General features: G+C 35.8%; 1 protein-coding gene across 1 annotated transcript in view; it reads right to left on the bottom strand.

Annotated features, from left to right (window-relative positions):
• Positions 1–25,606, bottom strand: part of LOC126001626 (protein unc-13 homolog C-like) — an 853,998-nt gene that overhangs the window by 79,109 nt on the left and 749,283 nt on the right. The gene's annotated exons all lie outside the window — the stretch shown is intronic.

Genomic DNA, 25,606 nt, shown 5'->3' with positions numbered 1-25,606 from the left:
CTCTGGGCAGGGGTGGTAACGCACAACTATGGGGTTTTTGCCTTGCACTCGGCTGACCCAAGATGGATGCGGGTTCAATCCCCAGCATCCCATATGGTCCCTCGAGCCAGGAGCAAATCTGAATGGAGAGCCAGGAGTAACCCGAGTGCTGATTGGTGTGGCCCAAAACAAAACAAACAAAGACCCCCAGAAAAGACAGAACTAAAATCTTGGTAGGTGAAATGAAAAACTCACAGGAAGGCCTCACACACAGGTTAACTGTTCCTGAGGACAGAATTATTGAGCTAGAAAATGAGCGGCATAATATTTCTAGACAATAAATAAAAATAGATTCTTAAAATAAACAAAGTATGAAAAAACTTCTCAAAATAAGCAAACATAACAATCAAACCTTGCATGTAATTTTAACAAAAATATCCTAATAATCATTGGGGTCCCAGAGAGCCAGAAAGAAAACACGTATGAAGAAACAACATTCAAATTTATCATTGCTTATATATATTATATATTAGTTCATTGTCATTAAATCTGTATTTAGCATATGAAAAATTAAAGCAGCATGAGATACAGACTGTGAATGGTTTAAACCTACCAGCACTGATGGTGAACCAACTGTTATATATATGACAAAAACTCTTGACCATCTAAACTTCCTAATGATTATATTATTGTGTATTTGCTCCTGCATGTAAATTTATTTATATAATTGGTGAATATTTCAAATATACAGAAAAGTATGAATTCTATAAAAGCACAAGCATACCCCCAGAATAAAAACATTTATACTTTCATATTAAAAAAGTACCTGTTTTGGGCCGGTGAGGTGGCGCTAGAGGTAAGGTGTCTGCCTTGCAAGCACTAGCCAAGGAAGGACCTTGGTTCGATCCCCCAGCGTCCCCTATGGCCCCCCCAAGCCAGAGGCAATTTCTGAGCGCTTAGCCAGGAGTAACCCCTGAGCATCAAATGGGTGTGGCCTCAAAACCAAAAACAAAAAAAAAAGTACCTGTTTAATAGTTTCTAGTATGGTAAATTATTTTACTCTTATTACATTGAGCATCATAACTATAGAAGTCCACGTTTTCTCTGCAGCACTAATATAAATTCCTACTAGAAAAATGGAAAATGTTTTTAACCAAAGCTTTTAACCAAAACAAACTCAATTGTTCCCATCTTTAAAACATAAAGGTCCCAGAGTTTAAAAAAAAATTCTCCACATATATAATTGATTTGTTTGTTATAATAATACATTTTAAAATTTTGGCTAGACACATAAAAAAGCAGTCTAGTGTTCTTAGCTCAAGTTTTCTTCCCAAGTCATACATGGTAGTATTTATGATATAAGACACAGAAATCGGAACATGTATGCACATCCAAACACACTTATTTATGTCCACAATCTAGTTCTCTTGATCATACAAATGTTGTAACAAAAAAGCTAAGAATAAAAAGAAAACAAACTATTTTATTCCTGATATGGCCATCTCACCTCTCTTAAAAAAGTCACTTTCATTGAATGATGTTACACAATTATCAACTGCTTGTTCTTGCCCAGAAAAGCCAGTTGATTAAGTGCCCTTTTCTATTAGGCACATACATTCATTTAAGAACTCATTAGACTCATTCAAAACAGAAAAGTGTTCTCTGCTGAGGCTAATACTAACTTTATCTTGATTTGAATCTTACTTTAAGTTCCTCCCTCTCAAAAGCTTAATAACACTAAAGCAGTGTCTTATGACCTCAGAACAAAAGTGAAAAATAGTATTTGTGCTTGTTCTGGATATTCCTGACCTAACTGAAAGGTCATTAGCAACTGCTGAACAAGGAAATTAAAGTACAGTTTTAAGTTTGTACACTATTTTGCTCTTGTCAAATAATGAGTATGATGTGTGAGAGCATAGAGGTTAACATCAAAACCCAACAATGGTTGTAAAGAACGATTTTCTTCAGCACAAATTAACCAATAGCTTTTAATTTTTAATAGCAGTTTTCTTTTTATTTAAAGCTATCACTTTCATATAAGAAGCCAAAACAGCCCTTTTTTCCAGAAGCTTTTTATTAGTTTCTGTTTTGGGGGCCTACACCTGTGGATGGATCAGGACTTAACTCCTGTATAGCTCCTGGCAGCTCAGGGTACATATATGGTGCCAGGGATCACACCTGAGTGGGGCATGTGCAGAGTAAGTCTCCTTACGGACTGCACTATGTCTCCACTTCCCAATTTACTTTTAATGATTTAGTTTTATTATCTCTAAAAATTGGAATCCTTAGCTTATTTATCTAGTCAATGGCTACCCCCTTTTACCAACAAGTATCTTCTATAGATATCCTGAATTTTTCAAACTTCTTGAAAATCCATTTGAGTAATTATTCCTTTTGTTGTTGTTGTTGTTGTTAAGTTTTTTTAACATCTTGTTAATAAAACCAACATCTAACCACGATCACAAGATGTTTTTTCTCCCAAAGTCAGTCCCCTCAAATTCAATTTAGTCAGTAGATGGGTTCACTATTGATCCCTCCATACAACTCATGGACACATGCTTTCTTGTCTGTAATGACCCAAGTAATAGCATCTTTGTCTTCCATCCTGACTGACACCTCCCTAAGCAATTTCTTTCTTTCTTTCTTTCTTTCTTTCTTTCTTTCTTTCTTTCTTTCTTTCTTTCTTTCTTTCTTTCTTTCTTTCTTTCTTTCTTTCTTTCTTTCTTTCTTTCTTTCTTTCTTTTCTTTCTTTTTCTTTCTTTTTCTTTCTTTCTTTCTTTCTTTCTTTCTTTCTTTCCTTCCTTCCTTCCTTCCTTCCTTCCATTCCTTTCTTTCTTTTTCTTTCTTTCTTTCTCTTTCTCTTCCTTTCTTTTCTTCTTCCTTCCTTCCTTTCTTCTCTTTCTTTCTCTCTCTTTCTTCCTTCCTTATTTCCTTTCTTTTCTTCCTCCTTCCTTCCTTCTTTCCTTCCTTTCTTTTTCTTTCTTCTTTCTTTCTTTCTTTCTTTCTTCTTTTTCTTTCTTTCTTTCTTTCTTTCTTTTTTTTTTCTTTTTTCTTTCTCTTTTTTCCTTTTCCTTTTCTTTCTTCCTCTTCCTTTCCTTCCTTCCTTCCTTCCTTCCTTCCTTCCTTCCTTCCTTGCTTCCTTCCTTCCTTCCTTCCTTGCTTCCTTCCTTGCTTCCTTCCTTACTTCCTTCCTTTCTTTCTTTCTTTTTCTTTCTTTCTTCTCTTCTCTCTTTTCCGTTTTTGGTTTTGGGGTCACACCCGGCGAGGCTCATGGGTTATTCCTGGGTCTGCACTCAGAAGTCACTTCTGGCAGGCACAGGTGATCATATGGGATGCCGGGATTCTAACCACCTTCTGTTGGACTCTGCTGCATGCAAGGCAAAGGCCCTACCACTGTGCTACCTCTCCGGCCCCCACTAAGAAATTTTGGTGTTGCTTTCAGGGACAACTTTCTAAAACAGGAAGGAATTCTGAGGGTTAGCTTGTTACAGTGGATCCTATATTCATGTCTTATTATCTGTGTCATTTGGAGACTATTTAGCCTCTCTATAACTCATTTTTCTCAGAAGTTACATATGAATTTAAAAAATACACATGATCATTATGATACTTTATATATATGCTATATATAATATACTTTATATTATGATATAAAGTTCCTAGGACCATGCCCTGAACCTAGAAATTGCCACAGAAATAAGGGTCATATAAGTAAGGATAACAATTTAGCTGTTTTCCAAGCTTCCTCAAGTGCTCACTCATAAAAAGTGGCCTTCATAATCTGCTACATGTTCCCCTGTCTACTACAGATCACCCCAATTATTCCAGAGAGCAATGTTCAGACATGCAGATTTCCAGCTGCTCCTGGAACGACCCTCATGTTTCATTCTTCCAGTTTCTGTAAGCTATGTTCTTTCCCCACAAAAGAAGAATAAGCTCTTCTCAAACTTTTCAATCTTCAATATACTTTGTGCTTTTAGTCCTCCAGACTAACTCAAGCTAAGGTATTCCCTTTATATGTCCCATTGGACATCTAGTGGATATCTCTAGCCACTAGAGATGTGCACACTAGATCCTATTTACAGCTATCTTTCTATTTAACATATTGTCTTGTAAAATTATTAATAGGACCACTTCTCCTGCCAGGCATACTATGAGGTCAAGGACTAACCAAGTATCTTTATATCTTTGATCAGTAGCTTAGTATCTAGTAATGGAAACAAAGATAAAAACAACTATTTGTATTTATTTATTCTCTATATTCTCTCCTTACTTTCTCTGTAGTAATGATAATAATAGCATAATTAAAAAATAAAAAACATTAATAATATATATATTTTATTAATCATTAAACATTTATGAATTATATTTTGGATCAATTGTATATTAATGTAAAACACATATTAATTTGAGGAATATAATAAAATAAAAAAATAATCTCTTATAGGTGAGAAAACCACTTTTGTAGAAGTTTCCCTGAGGACATGCAGCCTGCATTGAAACCCAGGCCTTTCATAGACAAATTGTATGCTTTTCTTTCATGATAGTAGGTCATTGCTTTTAGGGGACCATTTTTTTTCTACTCAGGGGACCATTTTTATACAAGCTACAATGTGAGAAATTAAAAGATTGTCCTAGAAATCTCACCAAAATAAAAAACTCTCTAAGTCTGAATCTACTGTAAGATTTATGTATCCTAACAAAAACTACCATATTTGAGGGTTCAAAAATATTGCACAAAGAGGTGGCACTCATACACAAAATGGGTGGCCAGATATGGCTCTGGTTATCTGCTGGGCCCTGAGCAACACAACTATCCAGTACCTCAACACCAAGTTTTCTGGCTTGGATATTACCCCAAGTATTGCTGGGGTAATATCTCTTGAAAGTGGTCCCCTTTTTTCTTTAATACAAACAATATTGTTTCTAGTCAACTACACATAAACTTCAAAATGGGTGTTTTCCTTTTAAGTACAGTATTCTGTGAGGGTTGAAAATTAAACTCAGTGCATCTTATTCAAGGTAACAAAGTCTTGAGCCAGATCAGAAAGTTCTGTGATAACATTTTATGTTTTACAGACCATGACAGGAATATCCACAAGAGTTATCATCTGATCAGGCATGCAGATCTATACAAGAAATGTCTTTCTTAAAAAATATAGTTTGTTTGTTTTTTGAGATACCTGAAGATTATGTTCAGAGCCAGTGACAGTGGTTAATAATAGTCTGGTGTTTACATTTTCACTGTGGATGGTTTATCCTGACTCCACAAATTAAATGAGGCAGCCAGTCTCTCAGAACCTGCAGTTTCACTGAGAGAGTTGCATGTTAAAAATATAAACAACAACTAGCCTGTGTTTCCAAGGTGATTTTTAAAATGCTGAAATTTTAAAATACAAGAACCCTTTAATTATTTTATCCTGATCAACAATTGGGCTCTATACCAAAGTTCTAAAATGAGATTGCTCCCATACTTTGGAATTCCTTCCAAGTTCACTTGTGTGGCAAATGATAATTGCCACCAAGAAAATAAGCCTTTCTCTTGGGAAGGAGAGAGAGAGCTGTATCAATAAAGATCCTTTGGGGCTTAAAATCATGACAGGGCCCAAGCCAACTAAAGTGTCTTGTTTTGATTTTTTCTTTATAGGTTGTGCTATTTCAATATACAGACCATGAAAAGAAATAATACAAAAATATTTTATATTATCTTGGCTTCATAGAGCTATCTTATGAATGACTATCTAAAATAAGAATCTAACATAATTATTTAAAAGTTCATGAATATATTATCAAATTCCTAGGTGACATTTACCCCTCCATTGAAAAAGAGAACAATATAAAAAAATACCCTTTGGTATAGGACACTACCCAAGTACTAGTCTATCTTTAGAAGTTCCAGCAAATGAGAAGGTTTAATATTTGAGTATAATTTAATATCTGGCCCAGAATAGATGTGAAAGAACATTTTTCTACCCATAGCATTAATTCCTATATCACATTGGAATTTGTAATTATAAGATGCTCATCAACACATATGACCATAGTATATTACCATAACATGAACAACTATTACATGAAAAAACACAAATTTTCAAATCAACAAAGTTTATGTACTAATATTTAAAGTAATTATTATTTATTTTGAGAATACTAAAATGAGGCATTGTTTAAAAGCCTATGACTTACCAAAAAATTTTAGATTTTCACTGGTAGAACTTTATAAGAAAAAATAATGGATGAAAGAGATGAATAGACACTTCCTCAAAGAAGGCATTTATTGCCAAAAGATATATAAGTAAAACTTTAAATAACTTATCACCAGAAAATGTGAATCAAAACAACAGTGAAATATTATCTTACACCTGTGAGACTGGCACGCATCACAAAGAACAAAAATGACCATTGTTGTTGGCATGGATATAGGGGAAAAGAGACTCTCCTTCACTGTTGTTGGGCATGTCAATTGGTCTAGTCTTTTGAAAAATAATATGAACACTTCTCAAAAAAACTAGAAATATGATCTAGAAATTCTAGTGCTTAGCACCTATCCCAAATGCTCAAAAACTCTATTCAAAAAAGACATCTATGCCTACTCCTATGTTCATTGCAGTAAAATTCACAATAAACAAAATCTGAAAATTACCCAAGTATTCAAGAACAGATGACTGGATAAAGAAACTGTGATACATATGAAAAATAGAATACTATAATAAAAAACAAAATAATATTATTTGCTGCTATTTAAATGGATCTGGAGAGTATTATAAGAGACATTAGTCAAAGGAAGAGGGATAGATACAAAATGATTCCCCTCATGTGTTGGATATAATAAAATATAACATATTAATATTAATAGAAACTCAATATTGGTCCTTAGTGGGAAGCTTGCCATGTGTGAGAGGGAATCAAAAGAAGGTATAATGAGGGGCAGGACACTGGGACAATAGTCTTTGTTGGAAGAAGTGATGCTGGAATAATTTATGCATGAAAACATACTGTGATGAAAATGTTTTTAATTAAAATTTAATTGATATTCAGAAAGGATCTATATATTGCTTTTTAATTTTCTAAAAAATGTAAGACACACTGAACTTGTAAATTTTCCATAAAAATTAAGTTATTGTTTATATTTATAAGTATAAAATATAAAGCGGTGCTTTTGCCTAAACTACCCCCAAATTTAAATATAATTCTGATCACAAGCTAATAAAGAAATCAGTCTGTCTTTTATTAAATTGTGAATTAAATACAAATAGAAGAATACATAATCTTATATTTTTTAATCCATCTATTTTCAAAACTGAGTCTCACAACAGTGCTATGGATGATAAAGGGGGAAAAAATCTCTGCTTCTTTTGACAAATGAAATGCATAGTCTTTGGACAATGACATGGCTTCTATGGGTCATTCATCTTGCAAATGAAATACATATTTTATTGACACTGAACTATACTCTGCTACTTATCTTGACCAAACTTTACCTAGAATAGCTTAAACTATTATTTATAGCCTTATAAATTGACTCTTGCATTAGCTACAAATTTGTAAAATATGTGAGAAAGGAAAGTTTATGAATGGTGAGAAATATTTCTAAGTGAAGAGAAGATAGATCTATTCCAAGAAAGAACCATATTTTGAATATGCCTCCATGTTTCTCAGCACTTATCACTTCTAGATAAATCCTATTCTTTAAAGCAGTTTCATATTTTCACCAGAAAGCAAACAATGAGAGTTCAATGTTGACAATTAATATATAGGCATATGCAATGCATAATATTGAAAAGTCTCTTTTAAGTACCACTTAATAGACACAGGATAGTTTGCTGCAGTTCTGTAATATTATTGGTTTCTTGGGCTGTCAAAACTTTTATGATGTTTTTCACCACCAATTTGACATAATACCAAATATGAAATGAAAACAATCCTAAAGTAATCTGTGATTGTAATTACAGTAATTTGTAATCCTAAAGTAATTGCTCCATTTACATTTACATTCAGTGACAAGTGGATGGTGAAATATTTAATTATTCCATAATTCAACCAGTTCATCCAGGAAATAATTATAGAGTAGCTACTGCATGTCAGGTAATAGACTAGATCCTGAGGGTGCATCTCTCTAATGCAGTAGAGAAAAACTCAAACAATCAAAATGCTACTAGGTGTATGGTATAGGTACACGTTAGTTCGGGTTAGTTAGTTAGTTAGTTAGTTAGTTAGTTAGTTAGTTAAGGTACAATGGTACACTCTTAGGGGAGTGTGAATATTTCACAGAAATGATTCCATTTAATCTGGTTAAGTAAAAATTCAGCAAATAAGAAGTAAAGGTGATGATATGTTGTTCCCTCAGTTAATAAATTAAAAGCATAAATGAATACTGTATTTTCAGCATATAAGATGACTTTTTTAACCCATGAAAAACTTCTAAAAAGTCGGGGATCATATATGCCAGTACACGGCATGCTGAAACTTACTCCAGCTTCAGGGATGAGTGATCCGCTCCCCTCTTACCTCTGCATCCCATCCAGCTGCCAGACATCAACAAGTCCTCTACTTGTCCTGATTGATCTTTCAGGGCACACAGAGGAGCTGAGTTACTGAGTGCTGCATCCCATTCAGCCGTCGGGTATGCTCCTTTCCAGTGCTCAGTCCTCTGCCTGTCCTGATTCATCTCTCAAGGCAGACAGAGGAGCTGAGGTACTGAAAACTGCATCCCATCCAGTCACCAGGTGTCATCACTGGTATGTGGCTTTAGAGTGCTTAGACCCCTGTTCAGCTTTAATGGGACACAGAGGAGGCGCTCTGTCTCCCTCTAGCTGTCCTATTAAACACTGCACCCCAGTGCTCTTGGAGGAGCCCCCTCTCCCTGCTTTCAATGTAGATCACAATTAAAAAAACCACATTCACTCACTACAAATGACAAATGTAAAATGATTGTTGGCACTCCAAATCTAGCTTTATTAAATATACACTGTTAACCTTTGAGGATTCTACTCTTTTTCTCTTATGTTTTTTAATTTCTATTTGGTGTGCGTTAAAAGAGAGGTAGTCTTATATTGTGAATATTAGCCCAAATCCTATATTTTAACAGGAAAAGTCAGGAGTTGTCTTATATGCCCAGTTGTCTTATACACCAGAAAATATGGTAACTTATTTTCATGTGAAACATGAACTATCTCAATGTTGAAATAGTTTAATAGAAAATAATAAAAGCAGAATTTATTAACAGATAATGTTGAAAAATAATGGCTATAGAAATGAATGTAATTATTGATAACTGTTTCTGAAAAGCAATATTCTTTAATATTATATCTACTGACATAATTAAATATGTATTATGTATTTATTTAATATGTATATTAAATGATAATCAAATATGTATTAAATTTGAGATTTTAGCTATACCTCAAATCAATATATTGTATCACTAAAAATGGAAAACTTTATTTAAGTAGCATAACTTTTTAAAAAGTAACATAATTAGTCACTAAACTTTAATCAATGTCCATAGAAGGCTAAAATAGATTGTTTGACAGCTTTTTTCTGTGAAATTGTAAACTTTATTGTTTAAAGTTAATAGCTTATGATTACAGATATATTTTACTTAAGACAAGAAAGAAATAGCTGAAGGTCAGAGTTCAGAGTAGGAACAATATAAATACTATTATATATTTATACCTAATATGAAAAGAATAAATCTCTGAAGATCTTAAAAAAGGGAATTGAGAAAGGGAAAAAAATGGAATAAATATAACAGAACCAAGAGGGATTTCAAAAATGAAGGACAGAAATGAAAGTGAATAAAATGTCCTGGAGTGATACCTCAAAGTAATAAATTGACTTTTAGTAAGCAGATTTAGTAGGTAATTTACCCCATTCACTTCCATTCCACTACCTGCAAAACTAGACCAAAAATATCTGGGAATCATTCTTGTTTAGTTTCTGTCTGAGTTTATGTGAAAATATGTGCTTTATTTTAAAAATATTTATAAATATTAGAATCTTATGGGGATATTTTTGTATCACTGTCACTAGTCATACCTGGCTCACACATTTTACTGATGGAAGGTTCTGTGTCCAATGAAGAAACTGAGCTGAAAAGTGCTAATATGATTTGTTTAAAATCACTTAATTTACAGAATTTCAATTTTAATTTAAAAATGGAGTTATTTCCTGAGAAGTCTGGGGTCTTCTGAGAGTCAGGATGAGCAGCCTCCCCCAACATTTCGTGCTTCTAGAAGTAACTGCACCCACACCCACAACTCATGGCTGCCGCCAGGTCAGCTCAGATGCATAGATGGTCCAGATGCAGATTCTAGAATTCCTCAGTCATACTGCCACATACATGGCCATGCAACAACTCCAGATTTTTCAGTACTGACATCCCAGTAGGAATACATCAAATTAGATGTGAAACAAACAAAGCCAAAAACACAGAATTCTCAACTAGCAACAAACAGCTTAGTAATCCTTCAATGACTTAATGACCACATTGTGAGATATGACAGTTTTTAAAAATATTTTAGTATATTTCTTTTATAATTACATTACCATTTAGTTGTAATAAGAAATATTAAGTAATTTATTCATACCTACCAAAAAGAAAGGCTTGGGAAAGGGTGGAAAACTTGGGACAATGGTATAGGGAATATTATACTGGGTGGTGGAATTGGTGTTAAAAGCTGAATACCAGAAGCAACTGTATTATAAACAACTTAACAACTTAGTAAACCATGATAGTTAAATAAAATAATATTTTAATAAGTCCTCTCTCAAGAACTACCTACATACCAGACAACCTGATCTATTTTAAAAGTTGATTTTTATTCCAGTAAAAAAAAAATCTAAAAATAGGAACTAGAGAAAGTCATAGCATAGTGGGTAGTGCATTTGCCTTGCACACGACTGACCTGCCTTAGATCACCAACAACCCATATGGTCCCCTGAGCCTGCCAGGAGTGATTTCTGAGCACAGAGCCATAAATAATGACTGAGCAACACAGGGTGTAGCCCTTCCAAAATCTTTAGATCTAAAGATTTTTGGTTGGGTCATACTCTGTACTTCTTACTTAGTACTTACTCCAGGATCTACTCTCAGGAATTCTTTCTGAAGAACTTAGAGAACCGTATACATATCAGGGATCAAATTAAGATCTGCCACATGCAAAGCAAGCACTTCAACTTCTGTACAATTTCTTTGGTCCTGAACATATTTGAAATCTGAGCATATATTATAAAAATTAAAGAGCCACAAATATACAAGGTGAATGTTCCTATAATATACCTGTGCATTTATATGGATCTAAAGCACTATAAATTTCATTCATCATTATCTACATGCCTCAGGGAAAGGATAGGCATTTTGAATTTATCATAGTCCAGACAAAATTAAGTTATAAATAATAGTAATTTGTCTTGACATTTAGAAAGTTGATATCCTTCTGAAGAAGTTATTAGATTGGAATGCTTAGAAAACCATTAGAGCTTAGGCAATTTTACTTCATTTTAAATGCAATATATAATCTCTACAGAGATTTAGCCAACTTTAATGTCAACCAAAATATTTATATTTGTCTTGCTTGACTTAGATGTGGGCTTGAAAATTAAATGTCTTTTATTGACATAAAGTCAGAGAAAAATAAATTTCATCCCTCAAAAAAGAGCTATGTGGGGCAGAGAAATACCAAATGTGTGAAATAGAATTTCCCTCAAGCATGGTGGGAATTAAACAAAAAGTTATATAGACATTAAATAAAGTAAATAAACGTGATATTTTCTGCATATCTGAAATTGTGAACTCAGGGCCATATGCATTGCAGCAGCAGTAGACCTTTCTATTCTATTCTGTCCAGCTCATCTCTGCCTTTCTTAATTTTCTACATTAGTTTGCCATTTATATCTTTACTCCATAGCTCTCCTCGAGTTAAATGTTCAAACATTCAGCTACATATCTGTATGTGTATATGATGTGTTAGATGAATATCTGAAAATTATCAGAAGAAAGTTGGTTTTGATTGGTATCTTTCCCTCCTTTTGGTAAATTTCTATTAGGATGCAGCAAACTATGAACTGCAGGAAGTGGGGAAGGAGAAGCAACCCCTACCTTTTTGTTTATTAATTGTTTTGGTTGTAATTAAAAATATTAAATTATTTTCAGATGTGAAAAATGATCCAACATTTTGGATAAATATATATATATAGTTAAGAGATAGTTCCTTTTATTGGCTTGTAATGAAACTCTTCAAACTCTACTCTGCTAGAAACTTTCAAAGAAACAATAAAAAGAGCTAACTTTTTTCCTAACTCATTTTCTCATCTATATAAATGGACATCATAACTTGAATAATATTTCTATCAAACACATAGAAACCATGTAAGTAATTTTGAGAGTTTTGTACCAATATCAGAATCAGTTTTCCAGTATTAGTGAGAAGTTCATAGAATAAAAAGCATTGACTGCAACAGTAACTGCAAAATCCCATTCACAGCCAGAGTAAATTTTCTAGAGTAATGTCACTGCCTGTCACTGAAAACACAAGTGATGTTTCCATGTCTGCACTCTAACCACTCTGCCAGACTTTCTCATTTTCAGTGAGCTTTTCCCTCCTGCAACACAGCCAGTTCAATTCCTTTTCTTATAGCCTACTTTAATTTCTATTTAACCTTTACAACTAAGACTACGTTACTTAGAAATTACTCTAGTTATTTTCTAATTGCCCATAGTTCAGTGATTCCTGTTACTATCAATACAAGTGCTATTCATTATTTATTTCTACAAGTATTTGGTTTAAAATATTTTCCTGGAAATCAAGTAGAAGTCAGTGGTCTCCTGGTTGCCTTGTTCTCACAAGGCAACATACTTGATCTCTGATAATACCCCCTAAACTGAGTATGATCTTCTAGGCACTGCCATTTTGGTGCCCAGTGTCATCACAAAATATGTAATTTGTTTGTAATGAAATATGGAAACCAAGTGTGCAATTCCAGTAAATATTACTTAAGTACTACACTACAATGTCATCCCAGGGTGAGTAGCACCGCTAAAGTGTGAAACCAGCAACTAAATGATCAATCCTCATTATCACAAGAACTAAAGAGAGGAAGGAAAATGTCTCTGTAGATTTAAACTCTAAGAAAACAGGGATTTGTGTATTCTTGCTCTCCAATATACTTAGAAGAATGTAAAATACTCAGTTAATGTGTTTTTCAAGATAACAAATGAATTCTTTATGAGCTCCTTCAAATTCTATCTGTTTTCTTTTAATCCTAATGAGCTTTACTACCCAAGGAGTAAATACTTTAAAAGAATAAGCCAACACAGTTAATACTTATTAACATGATTATTTAACTTGATAACAGTTTAATGAAAAAACAGTCCAAATGTAGGGAAAAGAGTAATTAAAGAATTATCTTAATAATAATATGAAAATATATTTAGATTCAAACAACAAAAATGGTAATGCATATACTCAGTTGAATATTATCTCTTCACAGAATAAATGGTTGTTTGTTTTTGCTCAACACCCAGAAGTGCTCAGGGTTACTCCTGGTTCTGTAATCAGAAATCATTACTGGGAGGCTTGGGGACCATATGGGATGCTCTATCTGCTGTGCTATTAGTCTGCCACCATGAAATAAATGAATAAGAAGATCACAAAATTTAAAAAGCTTTCAAGTGAGTTAGGATAAGTAAATAAATATTCAGTGCAAAAGTATACATCCTCTGATATAAAAAGCATATTTATGTGAAAATATAAATTGGAAAAATATGGGAAGAAAGCAACTTGATATGAGCTGAATAGTCATTTAGCCTTAGTTAGTCTAAAAATTCTAAGATTACAGTGAATATTTTCAATGTTGTATAATAATATTTCAATCAATATAATAATTTAAAGTATACACTAAAATTTTAGAACACATCCAATTCCATGAAAGTATAGGAGATGAACTTGAGCTGCCGAAACGTAATTGAATTCAATTGCATTCCGTTTGGAAATCAATAACCAAGCAGCTACACAGATCTATCGTCTAAGAATCTCTTTTTCATTCTAAACAGGGAGTTAATCTATTGCCATCTGCGGAAGCCCTAATAATTCTGATTCATTGAGGCAGGTACCATCTCCTAGGAAAATAAGCAAGACCTTCAGCTATTCAAACTAAAGTCTAATATATTTGTTTATAATGCACCAGACATGCTTGCCAACCATCCTACCCCATTTTAACTTCACAGTATCTCTGCATACTAGACATTGCCATGAACCACACAATATGATCTACCGACGTCACCGAGAACTATGGCATGTCTGAGTCAGGAACTGACCCAGAGCCCACATGTTGAACCATTACATTACATTACATCTTGCTACAATGAAAAGATGAGAGTTGAAAAAGTTGCCTCCAATTTGGCAAGTTAGAAAGTGCTTGCTTCAACTCTCTATCAAACTCGTATGTCTTAGAAAGCTGCACAAGTAACCAGAATCAGAACAGGAAAGCAACCTCACTGTTCTTTTCTCATTCCAGAGTTAAAAATAATATATATAGCTGCTATAACTGCAGAAAAGTTGCTAGCACCCCCCTCTTTAGAAGTAGCACTATACAAGCCACCCAGTTCAAGACCATAGACTTACACTAGCAATTAAATTTCACGGCACAGGAGGAGCTCTTGAATGATGGGTCTTTGCAGCAAGAAGTATTTAGCTGTGTAAGCCTTACCTTCTGCGACTTTCTCCTGGAAAACAGCCAGTGTGTGTGTCCCTCGGGTCCCTGTAGTCACCAGGCAATGTGAGTGCAGTCTCCAGTAGCCTCAGACAGTGTTTAATATCAGCTACTAGGGCTGGGATCAACCCAGTGCTTGGCAGCAGCTTGTCTGTCATAGCAGGAAACAGACATAAACAAAACCCACTAGCTAGGACAAAATGATTAGTGTCGCAAAGGAGAATCCTGAGGGAGGAAGCTTGGATCATTTACAAGCTCTGAAAGTCTAAGGGCTGAGACATTATTTTCACCTCTGCCTTATCCAAAAGGACTGTTAATCAGCTGCTAATAAGTGTGACTTTTATCCTTTATAGCATAAAAAAAAGAAAGAAGAAAGAAAGAAAGAAAGAAAGAAAGAAAGAAAGAAAGAAAGAAAGAAGAAAGAAAGAAAGAAGAAAGAAAGAAAGAAAGAAAGAAAGAAAGAAAGAAGAAAGAAAGAAAGAAAGAAAGAAAGAAAGAAAGAAAGAAAGAAAAGAAAGAAAGAAAGAAAGAAGAAGAAAGAAAGAAAGAAAGAAAGAAAGAAAGAAAGAAAGAAAGAAAGAAAGAAAGAAAGAAAGAAAGAAAGAAAGAAAGAAAGAAAGAAAGAAAGAAAGAAAGAAAGAAAGAAAAAGAAAGTCATCAGTATTGAGAAATAAGCACTTGATCACAAAGGGAGAAAGGCAATTTAACCTGAAGCAAAATACCTGCTCTAGTCCCCAGAGCTCAGGGCTGCTTTTTTTTTTTTTTTTTTTTTTTGAGAGTATCACGAACAGAGCCTCAGTCCACCAGTAATTTGAGTCCTGGTTTCTTCTGAAACTGTCATTCATAAACCAAAACAGTCAGACAGACCAAACCAGACATCATTCCAAGTTGGAGAACATAAAATTGTGGCAGAAAACTGCGCAAAGTAGAATTTATCATTAAGTTATTATAAGTCTTAGAATCTCTTATATGAGATTTCTAAATTCCAAATCTCATATATAAGATTTCTAAATTCCATATATAAGTTTTTTAAATTCTCTTCTTTTCAGCTCGCTACCACTTCCATAGTCATCCCCAGGAATGTTTCTCTTCTCTATAAAAGTGCTAACTTACACAGTACTTAGTAATTGCTGTTTATTCTTCTATCAACTAAGACAGTTGGCTATTGAATATACTAAAAATTCAAGAGGGAGAATAAAGGAAATAGTAGCCCACTAATACATATAAAGTAATATTTCTCAAACACTATTCATGAAAATAGATAATAATTTTGTATCAGGGGCTGGAGTGGTAGATACAGCAGGTAGGATGCTTGCCTTGCAAAAGGTCTATCCAGATTTGATTCCCAGAACCACATATGGTACCTGAGCTCACCCTAAATGAAGAAACAGGATTAAGCTATGAGCACCACCAAATGTGGTCCTAAAACAAAGCAAAATAAACAAACAAAATTCTGTGCATGCTCAACTGGAATAAATAAATATGTTATATTCAAAAAAAATATTTTGGGGCTGGAGATATGATACAGTGAATAATGTGCTTGCCTTGCATGCAACCAACCCAGATATAATCTCTAGCATCTCATATGGTCCTCTAAACATCACCAAGAGTGCTTCCTGGTTACAGAGCTGGGAATATTCCCTCAACATCACTGGGTATGCCCTTCCAAAAGAAATTCAAATACACTCTCATTCTGCTATTTAAATATTAGATGATTTTATCAAGAGAAAGAGGATGGAGAAACAATGGAATTTCACTGCTCAAAACTGAGTAAAGAATTTCAGTCTTATTTTTTGGATAATTCCTAACTTGATTTCAGAAACTTTATAACATGATCTAAAATGCAGTTTGTAAATCACGTGCTGCCAAATTCTTGATCAAAATACATATTTCAGAAACTTCTTCAGAGAAGATATAGAGATAGTCATTATGCATATGAAAAGACAATCATCATTTATTTTCTTTTTTTCTTGTATTGCAGTGTCAGGCCATACATTTAAGACAAGTGTTTTGTTGCTGAACCTACATATATTATTTCATAAACTCTTGTGAAGAAAATCAAGTCAAAAGAACATTCACCTCAAAATTGTGATAATTACTATAAAGATAAGGAACAGGTGTTCGAGAATGTAAGGAGAGAAGGGGTACATGGCTGCAATTCTAAATTGGTGACCTGGTAGGAATAGACATGGACTAAGGAAAATGTCTTTCCGGAAACTGACCTCAGTTGGATTGCTGGGGCCCCATAGTTCCATAAGTAGTATTATTGGATACAAACCTGTAGGATTCTGAGCAGTATTGAACATGACCCTGAAGTCTACCCAGCCCTACAAACCCTATCATGCACTGCCTGACTGACCATTGTAATCCATGGCATCAAAACACCTGAGCATTACCTCATCCTCAGACTCTCATATTAAACTGCTAACTCAACTAGCTAACTTTCTAATAATTAAATAATAATAACTTTCTAATAATTACTTGGTGGGTCACCAGTGTTCCAGAGCACCTCTTAAAGGGAACTTCTATCAAAGGAAAAATTAATTATTGAATCAATGTAAAAATATGGAGATTTCTAAAAAAATATATAAAATATAGGGGCCAGTGAGGTGGTGCAAGCAGTAGGGTGTTTGTCTTGTATGCACTAACCTAGGATGGAAGTGGTTGAATCTCCTGGAGTCCCATATGCTTTCCCAAGCCAGGAGCAATTTCTGAGTGTATAGCCAGGAGTAACCCTTGAGTGTCACTGGTTGTAGCCCATAAAAGTATATATAAATATTTATATGAAGCACCCTTCCCCCATATCTTCCTTTATCTGGGAAGCCTGGCAGCTGTAACCATGCCCACAAATGCCGTCGCCATATTCGAACAGGGCCAGCTACATAGACTCACTCTTTTCTCAAAAGAGATGTAAACTGAGCTGTGAAAGATAATGGCAACATCAGCTCTTGCAGCTCCTCCTTGGGAGGAGAGGGTGGGCCAAGTTCTCACCCTTTGAAGCCATGCTTGCTGCTACCATCACCCAAAATGACTGTTTTGTTTATCTTCTATTCTTGTGGTACACCAATCTGACCATCCTTCAGGTATGCTGGTTTGGGGACTGAATCAACAAGAATTTTTGAGTGTGGGCACCCTCCTCCTGTATCTTTCTTCCAGGAAGCCTGGTAGCTGAGTATATGCCCCTAAAAGTCATAGTATCCTGAATTTCTAGACAACTTCACTTGTTTGATACTATCATTCTTAAAGGAACACCCAATTTAATGGGATAAACAGCTAACAAGAGCTTACTAAACCAAGAGCTTACTAAACCTTCTGCCATTGTTTTAATGACTTCATTAGAGCTACAGTAAGTTTCACAAATGTGCTTGCTACTGTACTTTTTTTATTCTCTTCCACTTCATTTTTTCTTTACAATTTTCAATAACTTTTACTTATCTAGAAACAAACGTATTATAATCAATTATGTCTATGTCACCTATGTGATGCATTTTCTTTAAAGAAGTACATTTAAAAAATTATAAAAATATGAACTATTAAGACACTTGCTAGTGGCTTACTATCCAAAAGTAAAAAATATCTAAAGACATAAAAATAGAAAATTATAACAATAACTCATTTATTTACCTGAAATACCCTTCTGGTTAATTACCTAAAAACATAAAAAAGCACTCATTTGCTATATGTACAGGCAAGATAATTTACAATACCTATGGACTATAAAAAACCTAAGTTCTCATCAAATGTTGAATGAATAAAAATATTGGTATATACATGAACACTTAATGGAATGCTAGTCAGTTAGAAAAATAATATCCTGCCATTTGCAGTAGTATGAATGAAACTATAAGTTCCATTATGCTTGTTGAAATGAGTAGATGTAGAAAGACAAATTGCATTTGATCTATTTACATGTGGTTTACAGGAAAAATGGATTAACTACATAAAATAAATGTAAATAAAATAAACTACATAAAATAAAACTATAAGGTCATTTAGTGGTTAACAAAAGGGAAGGGGAAAGAGAAAAGGGGAATTAGAGTGGAAGGGAATGATTGTATTGTGAGTGTTAGCTTTATCTTTTAAGTATTAGCCTTATTTTAGTATATACATGCTTTGATTTTTCAATGATGCATGCTTGAAACTTACGCAATGTTAAACTTATGTAATGTTACTTAAATAATTTTAAAGACCTAAAATTTTCAAAGAAGCAGATTTCTTGCCAGTTCCCATCTGTAGTACATCATAATCTTTAGAAGTGACATCCAGGAGTGGGTAGTTCCTTTATAATCTTCCAGATGTTTCTTATGCATCATGACATTTTTTGGTTCTCAAACTTTAAAGTACAAGAAAATCACTTAGAAGGCGTTTACATTCTCCAGAACTAGAATTTTGTTGTTATGGATCAGATCAAATAACCTATATTTTCAGGAGTCAATTCAAGAAACTTTAGTATTAGAGCATACTTTTTACACTTCTCACAGTTTCTAAGTTTGGAGAGTATATAATAGTTGAGGCCCCAATGCAGACTATCTCTCAAATTACATTGTCTTGCGATGCTAATACTGTCCCTTATTTCTTTGGTTCCCTCTACAGAATAATACTTTTTGATCATCTAGATTCAAATGCAGAAGTCAACTTCATTATAGTTAGGTTATATTGGGAAATTTATAACTATTGTACAGATAAATCACGAAGGAAGAAACTCATCTCCTGGGATGTTCTTATCAGAACAGTCACATTGGACTACATTTGATTGACCTGAATACTTTGCCACTGTCAACTTGATTTATTTTCATGGGTTAACCCCTCCTAATATGCCCCCTTAAGAAGTATAAGAAAAGTTAGCGACTTAAATTGTACAAAAAATTTCAGCCATATACTATACACTTCTATTACTATACTGTGAGCTTTGATTAGTCTTGAACATAGACTAATATCCAATGCATAGACATGAATCTCTGCTATGTTGAAAATTTAAAAACAAAATAAATTGTTTCATCTCAACTATTTTTTGTATTTTATTTACCTTTCTAATTATCCTTCAAATGAATCTTCAAGGTAGAATTTAAGATGTAAATGGCTGATGAACTGATTTGGCCCAATTTAGGCAGGAACTAAGGAGTTAAAAAATAGAAAACATGGGGCCAGAGAGATAGCATGGAGGTAAGGCATTTGCCTTGCATGCAGAAGGACAGTGGTTCAAATCCCAGCATCCCATATTGTCCCCAGAGCCTGCCAGGGGTGATTTCTGAGCGTAGACCCAAGAGTAACCCCTGAGTGCTGCCGGGTGTGAACCTTCTCCCAAAAAAGAAAAATAAAACAAATTCTTCCCAATGTGTCTAATAAATCATGATACCTACAAAATTTTAGTTTATAAAATATGTTCACTTTTTTTAATGGAATTGGGCTGACCTGTCCCCTTAAAAACACACCAAAAAAAACCAGCAGTCTCTGCCTATATCCACCATTGTCTCTGAAGCAAAAAAAGGCCTAGGTGTTTTATCAGGCTCCAAAAGAAAATAACCAATACTTCACAAGTATTCTGGTCCAAACTGATATTTCTATGTATTTGTGAAAGGCATTGGGGCAGATCCCCCCCTTTTTTTGGTTTTTGGGCCACACCTGTCAGCACGCAGGGGTTACTCCTGGCTCAGAAATCACTCCTGTCAGGACCAGGGAACCATATGGGATACCAGTGATCAAACCTGGGTCCATCTGGGGTCAGCAGTGTGCAAGGCAAATCTCTACTGCTATGCTATCACTCCAGCCCCTAGATTCCTCTTTTTGTACAAACCACAGCAGCTCAGTACAAAAAGCTACCCCACTGACAGAAATAGTCAAGCTCCACAGCCTTAACCTTATCAAACTGACAATGGCCAGAGTTGTTTCATATTCAGAAACCTGAAAACCTCCTAATTTTGTATTAGTGTCACCCCACTAATATCACAGGAGATCTGATGGTCAAGTTAATAATCTACCAAGCTTAGTGAGCCTAACCAATAATACAGAAGGTTATGCAACCAGAGAGCCCAGAATCCTGAGCTACTGACTTTAGTAACACTATGGAGAGATAAAATAATTACTTCGAATTGCTCCTGGTTGATCTAAGTTTTGATAATTCCAGTTGCCTTTGTGTTGCAACAAACAACATAAAGGAAATGTGTTTGTGCCTGCAAGGAGGCAGGCTATGGTGGTGGTGGCAAAATTGGGACACTGATGAAGGAAAAATCACATTGATGGTGGCATTGGTGTTTGAACGTTTAATGTCTGAAACAATTGTTGATTGAACAATTTGGAAAAACACAGTGTTACAATAAAAATTTCTCTGAAAAATATGCTGCTTAATTAAGTGAGGCAGTTCTGTATAAAGTGCCTTAGAGTTTTGATTGGTGTGCTGGACTAATCAGGGTCCCCAGGGCTCAAGCCCAGAGCTGAATAACCCTCAGAGGAACTGGCAAAAGCCCTAGGCAGCATCCAATATTGGCATCTGGGGGTACAGGCACAGTGTGGAGCTAGAGAGGAGAGAACACAATCCTCCTTTCCACTGGCTCCAAAAAGCTTATCATTGCAGCAACATCTCATTTCACTCAAGTGCACATCAGTGGACTCAATAGTGAACACTTAATATTTGCTTCAGGTTTTTATCAAAAACTCAATCAAAGATACAAGCTACTCTGTGCAAACCTTTAACCACAATAACAGCACTTGAAAAGCTCCGCCATGCCGGAGGCCTTCTTAACCAGGCCTAGGGGGGTGTGGGACTTGGGTAACCCCAGCACCCCTCTACCGCCTTGCTCCAGATCTCCAGGGCTTCCCCGGGCCACATGCCTGGGCAAGCCAGTGAGTTGGGCCCCTTGGCGGAGCTTGAAGGTACCCTAGGCTTTCCCCCATTATCCATTCGGCTCCTTAGGGAGGGTCTGGGTGGGGCTCCGAACTTCTGGCCGCCCAGCTTCTTGAAGGATCTCTCTCCTTCCTGGGAGCCGGGAGTCTAGCAGCATGGGGTTCAGCCGGCCTCCGTCATGCCTGAGGCCTTCTTAACCAGGCCTAGGGGGGGTGCGGGACTTGGGTAACCCCAGCACCCCTCTACCACCTTGCTCCAGATCTCCAGGGCTTCCCCAGGGTGGGGCTCTGAACTCTGGCCTCCCAGCTTCTTGAAGTCACTGGTAATCTCTTTTCAGTCTATATTTTCAAAATCGCTCGGGGGCGCTAGTTTATTCCAGTGAATGGTTCACTAGAGATACATATCATTATTTTTGTGTTTTTCTTTTTCATTCAGTATGTTACATTTTCCTATATGTAAATCTTCTAGGGTGCCTGTTATACATCCCTACCCAGGTATAATATAAAATCTTGGGACTGAAAACCAGTCTCTGTGCTCTCTGTGAATCAATTTTACACACCCTACTTGAGTCTTTACTCATCATAAAAAAAAATGAGAGAATTTTGTCAGTACTAGGATCATATAATAGTAGTTCAAAGATTCTATTTATCTCCCTTTTCTTTGTTCATTGTTAACTATGGATAAAAATCTTCAAAATGAGGTGATCAGAAGAAAAGTAAAAGTAAACCCAATATCTAAAGTAAAAAAATTTAAAAATGCCAAATTGTTACATAATTATTCATTTACATAACTATGTTTTATAAATTACAAAAAAAATTCATACTCAAATTTACTTCTCGGTATTAAGAATCCAGAGAAAATCGGTAATTTTATTGTCTCCTGAGAAGTAGAAATTCTAACTTACTGGGTCCTGGAAGTCTGCCATTGGCAATTAATCTTACTTTGCATTGACACTTATAGTATTTGGATTTTTATTGTGCATGTGCTGTCTTGCCAATGAAGCAGTATTATATTTTATGTATATAAAATGTAAGAATAGAGTGATGGTTTTAGATGAACTGAACTAATTATTAGCAGTATATAGGATAATGATAAATGCAAATTTTATATTTTGCCATTTTATTGATAGAGATTTTTATTATTTCAAAATTAACATGTATCTTTTTTACATGAAGTTTTTCTCTTTAACTGAAGTTTTCCCTCTTCTACCACCTTAAAGAGTTGAGCTCTGCTTTTTTTGGGGGGGGTGGCTTTTGGGCCTCATCCAGTGATGCTCAGGGGTTACTCCTTCTAGCTATAAGCTCAGAAATTGCTCCTGGCTTGGTGGACCATATGGGACACCCGAGAATCGAACCGCAGTCAGTCCTAGGCCAGCAGTCGCCTTATTGCTTGCTCCACTGCTCCAGCCCCTGAGCTCTGCTTTGACTTTAAGGATTCCAATTTCCATTTTTTTAATTGGTCAAATCCAATAGCTCTGAGATCATACTCCAGGCTCTGTGCTCAGAAATTACTTACAGTGGGGTTTGTGTGTGGGGGGGGGACACCACATCTGGTGCTTGGGATCAGATGTAGGTCAGCAATATGTAAGGAAGTACCCGATGGCCCCAAGATATTGATCATTTGAATCTGAGTGTCCTATTTTGGGGTGCAGAGTAAGATTTTTTGTATTTGTTAGTGATAGCATTAAGAATCACTTCCACAGTTTTGTAGGAATTTGGGTCTCCCTCTCCAGAGATGTGACTCCTGAAGTCACTCCTAGCACCTCAGTTCTCTTACTTCAGGACCACAGTGCAAGTAGGTCCAGTGTGGATTTCATAAGCACTGATTTTTGAACTTACTATCAGATGGTCTCCTGTGAGGGGTGTCAGGCTAGGAAGTAGAGTTCTTGATTCCAGTGTTTGAAAATTTTTCTCTAATGGCTTAAAATAGCAATAGTTTCTTGCCTCTGCCACAAATGCCCAGTCATATTAGTACGTGTAGCTGGTGTGTGTGAGTGTGTGTGTGTGTGTGTGTGTGTGTGTGTGTGTGTGGTCTGTAGTGTGTGTGAGGTGTTGTAGTATTGACATATGTGAAGTGTCTGTGATGAATGAGGACTGGAAAGGGTCTAACAGAGCAGTGTTTTTTTTTTTATTTCCTTCATTTTCCCTCCACTACCAATCCTTGTTTCCCTCTACAAGATTCTGGCCAATGAGAAAAGAAGCCATTTGGAGCTTAGGTTTGGGCTGAAGCATTCTCCCTAAGAGGAACAAGTGGAAAACCCATTTGTAGGCCAATCAGAGCTTACTATTAGGCCAGCACATGTTCCACAAAGCTACAGAACATCAAGACACAAATCTCACGTCAAATTATAAACAGATTTCTCATAAATAGTTCTTGGAGATATGCCTTTGGGGAGTCCTGGCAAAGAGACTTTAATGCTCAGGGATAATTACAGGGCAACTGAGGCCCCTAGAGGACTAAGATGCTCATGTGTTGTAAAAACATGCAGGGGGCTGAGCTCTGATACTGAATAGATGATGTAGACATAAAGTTCTGAAGTCCCAAGCTTCACGGGGCAGGGAAAGGTTAGAGACCTTTGGGTTTCAGGTACATAAATTCCTGTCGCCTATCTCCCCAAATTCCTTTAGCTTGGTTTTACTCCCTAAGGGAACACATCTTTAGAAGCAATAAGCATGTGAGGGAATGGCTGGGTGAGATACAATATCAAGATTCCTTCTCATCTGCTCAGACAGAAAGCCAAGGCTTATTTGTTTCCTTTGGTGTTGGTCCTATCAGGTGATGGCTAGTGCTTACTCGATTGTCTGCAATCAGTAATTACTCTTGGCAGTGCTTAGAGTGGGAGGCATCATATGGGATGATGAGGATCAAATCTAGGTCAGCAAAATGCAAGAAAGCACTGTACTATCACACCAACCTAGAGAGCAGGGATCTTGGCACTTGCCTACAGAACTGAGTTTGGAAAGCAAATTCTCTTATCCAACTCCATGAAGATTCCAGATTCATTTTAAATAGTCCTATGTAGAGGCCCAACAGACAGAGTCACAGAGTGGCTTGTGAAGTAGAGCGGACATTAGAATCTGACCTGAGTTTTGGGATAATCATGGCCCAATAATGAATGTGTACCAGTGTCCTCAAACTTTTTAAACAGGGGGCCAGTTCACTGTCCCTCAGACCATTGGAGGGCCAGACTATAGTAAAAACAAAAACTATGAACAAATTCCTATGCATACTGTATATATCTTACTTTGAAGTGAAGAAACAAAATAAGAACAAATACAATATGTGGTCTGTGGGTCGTAGTTTGAGGACCACTGGAAGCCTTGTGGAAATTTGAAAGGCTTGATCATGAAATTTGAATGAAATGGGGAGTAACGGGGCTTGAAACATAACATTAGAGCAGGGTAATGCCAAAAGACTGAAGGTCCCACAGTCACTTACAGCCACTAAAGAAATTCCCCTGACTTTATTTGTTCCCCTGGAGTAAAGAGAGGCCCCAGGTTTAGTATTGATTGTCAATACCATGTTGCTAGTGAATGTTTTGATTATTTGGGAAAAAAGTAAAGTAAACTTGTATTTCTTGTTATATATAATAATTATGATATTTGAGACACATCCATGTGTGATCAGGGATTACTCCTGGTTCCTTCTTCTGGCAGGGCTTAGAGTATCAGATGGGATTTGGGGGATAAAACCACATGTACTCGGGGCTGGCGAGGTGGTGCTAGAGGTAAGATGTCTGCCTTGCAAGCGCTAGCCAAGGAAGGACCACGGTTCGATTCCCCCGGCGTCCCATATGGTATCCCCAAGCTAGGGGCAATTTCTGAGCACTTAGCCAGGAGTAACCCCTGAGCATCAAAAGGGTGTGGCCTTGAAAAAAAAAACCCACATGTACTCTACCTGATATACTGTCATTCTTTGCTCCTAAGGTTTTGTTCTGATGTTTTGGGCTACACAGGTAATGCTCAGGATTTACCTTTAGAAGGGCACAGGGGACTACATGATGTGCTGATAATTGTTCTTGGATAATCAATGTGCAAGGCAATGCATCTTATCGCTCCACCTGAATAATATCTT

Source organism: Suncus etruscus, chromosome 2, assembly GCF_024139225.1.
Source record: "Suncus etruscus isolate mSunEtr1 chromosome 2, mSunEtr1.pri.cur, whole genome shotgun sequence".
NCBI classification, from domain to species: Eukaryota; Metazoa; Chordata; class Mammalia; order Eulipotyphla; family Soricidae; genus Suncus; species Suncus etruscus.
This window is presented reverse-complemented; position numbering and strand designations above follow the sequence as displayed.